The sequence below is a fragment of the Microtus ochrogaster genome, chromosome 4 (genome assembly GCF_000317375.1).
Source record: "Microtus ochrogaster isolate Prairie Vole_2 chromosome 4, MicOch1.0, whole genome shotgun sequence".
In the NCBI taxonomy this organism is placed as follows: domain Eukaryota; kingdom Metazoa; phylum Chordata; class Mammalia; order Rodentia; family Cricetidae; genus Microtus; species Microtus ochrogaster.
The window spans coordinates 4,887,344-4,891,163 of NC_022011.1; positions in this window are offsets into that span (position 1 = coordinate 4,887,344).

The following is a 3,820-nucleotide window of genomic DNA, read 5'->3' on the forward strand; positions in this document are numbered from 1 at the left end:
CTTTCTGGGTGTTCCAGGGATCTAGGCTCACTAGACTTTCTGGGTGTTCCAGGGATCTAGGCTCACTAGACTTGCTTGGCAAGTGCCCTTGTCCCCCTAGCCATCTCAATGGACCTCATGTCATGATTTCTGACAAGAAATGACTTGTATATTTTGAAACAGGTTGACACTATGTAGCTCACAATTGACTTGAACTCACTGTGTGTCACTAGCTCAAGTTAGTCTTTAGTGATCCTTTTTTCCCCCGATTTTTTGTTTGTCTTTTTAAGACAGAGAGGTGGTGGCACATGTTTTTACTCCCAGCACTCAGAAGGCAGATACAGAAGGATCTCTTGAGTTTGAAGCCAGCCTAGTTAGTCTACACAACAAGTTCCAGGACAGCCAGGACTACACAGAAAACCCTGTTCTGTCTCCAGAAAACAATAATAACAAACAAAAAAACAAACAAACCAGGATCTCATAATGTAGGCCTGACTGTTCTGGAACTTACTACATAGACCAGGCTGGCCCCTAACTCACAAAAAACTGTGCTTCTGTCTCATGAGCGCTAGAACTAAAGGCATGTGTCAGCACACATGGACCATTGTTGATCTTAACCTGGCTGATGAACGCTAGGACTGGAGGCCTTGTCCCTACCCCTAGCTAATCACAGTTTTGTGTGCATTTCCCTAACAGTAACCACCCTCTGAAGAGAATTTAGTAGATTTTGAGGATTTACACTCCATCAAATGTAGGATTTTGTTGGCTTGGATTGGGTTTATTTTTTTTAAGGTTTATTTAATTTTGAATTATTTGTATGTGTGTCTTATGTAGGTAGGTGCACATGAAGCAGGCATCTTCAGAGGTTAGAAGGTTGAGTGAGATTCCTAGAACTGGAATTATATTCAACTGTGAATGTTCCCATAAAGGTGGTGGAAACCAAACTCTGGCCCTCTGCAAGTATGCACTCTTACCTACTGAGCCAAGCCCTGTTTGGTCTGTTGTTGTTTCTTGTCGTGGTTGTTTGCCATACTGACACTTTAACCAGGGACCTCAAGCGTGTTGGTCAAGTGTTCTACTGCTGAGCTAAGCTGCATCTCAAACACTATTGCTTTTTGTTTTGAAAAGGGAAGTGGAAGTGTTGTCCATTTATGTCACTACATAAATACCATTTCTACAAAAATATTCTGCGGGGCTGGAGAGATGGCTCAGAGGTTAAGAGCATTGCCTGCTCTCCTAAAGGTTCTGAGTTCAATTCCCAGCAACCACATGGTGGCTCACAACCATCTGTAATGGGCTCTGGTGCCCTCTTCTGGCCTGCAGGCATACACACAGACAGAATATTGTATACATAATGAATAAATTAATTAATTAAAAAATATTCTGCCAATCCCACTTTGTAAAATCACTGACAACTGTTTTCCCTTGTGGCACCTCTAACATCCTCCCAGTATATGTCAACTTTGATACAATGATCTCCAACACTTACAGTGGGAGCTTGTCATCATGTTTCTCAACACTCTAAGTCTGGAACACAAGCTTGAACAATATGAACCTATAGTCTTGGTGAAGAAAACACTGATCCTGGGCCAATGAAATGACTAAGTGAATATGGCACCCGGCATCAAGTCTAGCAACCCACATGGTGGAAGGTGATAACCACCTCAAGTTGTCCTCTGACCTTAGCACTAATCTGTGGCAAATGGGCACACACACACACAGACATACAAACAAAAAGTCAATGTAAAAAGGAAGTTTTCTAAAAAACAAATACAGTATCTGTGTGACCCCTGGTAAACCTGTAGATTTCATTGTTTGAATTTGGCAGGGGTAGAAGGAGACCAGGTTTGGGTTTTGTTTTTTTCATTTTCAGTTTTTTGTTTTGTTATTTTGCTTTTGTTTTTTGAGGCAGATCTTACTATGTAGCCTGCTGGCATGGAACTTGCTCTGTAGACCTGACTGGTCTCAGACTTAGAGAACTCTTTCTGCCTCTGCCTCACATGTGCTGGGATTAAAGCTGGCTGTGCTGGCGTATATGACTCATATTTTCAGCAGTTTGAAAAGGATCTTACTATGTAATCCAGGCTGACCTTGAACTCATACTGATCTTCCTACCTCAGCCTTTTATTACTGCTACATTTATTGGTCCATGCCTGCTTAAGTCTTTTTTAAAAAATGGAATAGATCTGTCAGGCAGTGGTGGTGCACACCTTTAATCCCAGCACTCGGGAAACAGAGGCAGGCAGATCTCTGTGAGTTTGAGGCCAGCCTGGTCTACAAGAGCTAGTTCCAGGGCTAGAGAGATGGCTCAGTGGTTAAGAGCACTGACTACTCTTCCAGAGAACCTGGGTTCAAGTCCTAGCACCCACATGGCAGCTGACAACTGTCTAACTCCAAGATCTGACATCCTCACACCAACATACAGGTAGCAAAACACCAATGCAAATAAAATAAAAATAAATTATTTTAAAAAAGAGCTAGTTCCAGAACAAGCTCCAAAGATGCAGTGAAACCCTGTCTTTAAAAACCAAAAAACTGGCCAGGCGGTGGTGGCGCACGCCTTTAATCCCAGCACTCGGGAGGCAGAGGCAGGCGAATCTCTGTGAGTTCGAGACCAGCCTGGTCTACAAGAGCTAGTTCCAGGACAGGCTCCAAAACCACAGAGAAACCCTGTCTCGGAAAAAAAAAAAAAAACTGAATAAATTTCTTCATTGAGAGGAAACTTTTTTTTTTTTTTTGGTTTTTTGAGACAGGGTTTCTCTGTGGTTTTGGAGCCTGTCCTGGAACTAGCTCTTGTAGACCAGGCTGGTCTCGAACTCACAGAGATCCGCCTGCCTCTGCCTCCCGAGTGCTGGGATTAAAGGCGTGCGCCACCACCGCCCGGCTGGAGAGGAAACTTTTTTAATGGTAATTTTTTATTGATTTTTATTGAGTTCTACATTTTTCTCTGCTCCCTTCCCTGCTTCTCTGCCCCCCCTGGGAGGAAACTATTTTTAATAACTTATTTTATGTTTATAAACACTGGTATGTTATGAACACTCTATCTGCAGGTACACCTGCACTCCAGAAGACAGCAGCAGACCTCATAGATGTTGTGAGCCACCGTGTAGTTACTGGGAATTAGAACTCAGGACCTCTGGAAGAGCACCCAGTGCCTGCTGGACTTAAAGGCGTGTGCCACCGCCGCCCAGCTCACCCAGTGCTCTTAACCACTGAGCCATCTTTCTGATGGCTGTTTTCTGATCCTGCTGCATCCACTCCTAAGAGCAGAAACTACCAGAGTATGCATTCTGGTTTATGTGGTGCTGGGGATGGAATCAAGGACTTCCTGCAGGCTAGGTGAGCACTCTGAATGTAACTTAATACCCAAAGCCTATCACTGAAATTTTCTTGAGACCTCAATTGTAAAAAAATAGAGGTTCTATGGGTTCTGTGGCTGCATTCTTTGGACAGAACAAAGCCAATAGAAGCCTGGTTTTGTGTGTGTGGTCTGTGTGTTGGAGGCTAGGTTTTTATTTTATGTTTATGCTTTCCCTGCGCGCATGTTTAAGAACGACAGTCATGCAGTGCCCTTGAAGGCCAGAAGGTGTTGGATCCCATTGGAACTGGAGTTACGGACTGTTAGCACGTGAATGCTAGAATTAAACCCAGGTCCTGTAGAGGAACAGTCAGTGCTCTTGTCTGTTGAGCCATCTTTCCAGCCCCTGCCTTTCATTTTTGCTAGCTGGTATGTCTTTTGAACTTGTAAAGATTTGGCTTTTTTTTTTTTTTTTCGAGACAGGGTTTCTCTGTGGCTTTGGAGCCTGTCCTGGAACTAGCTCTGTAGACCTGGCTGGTCTCG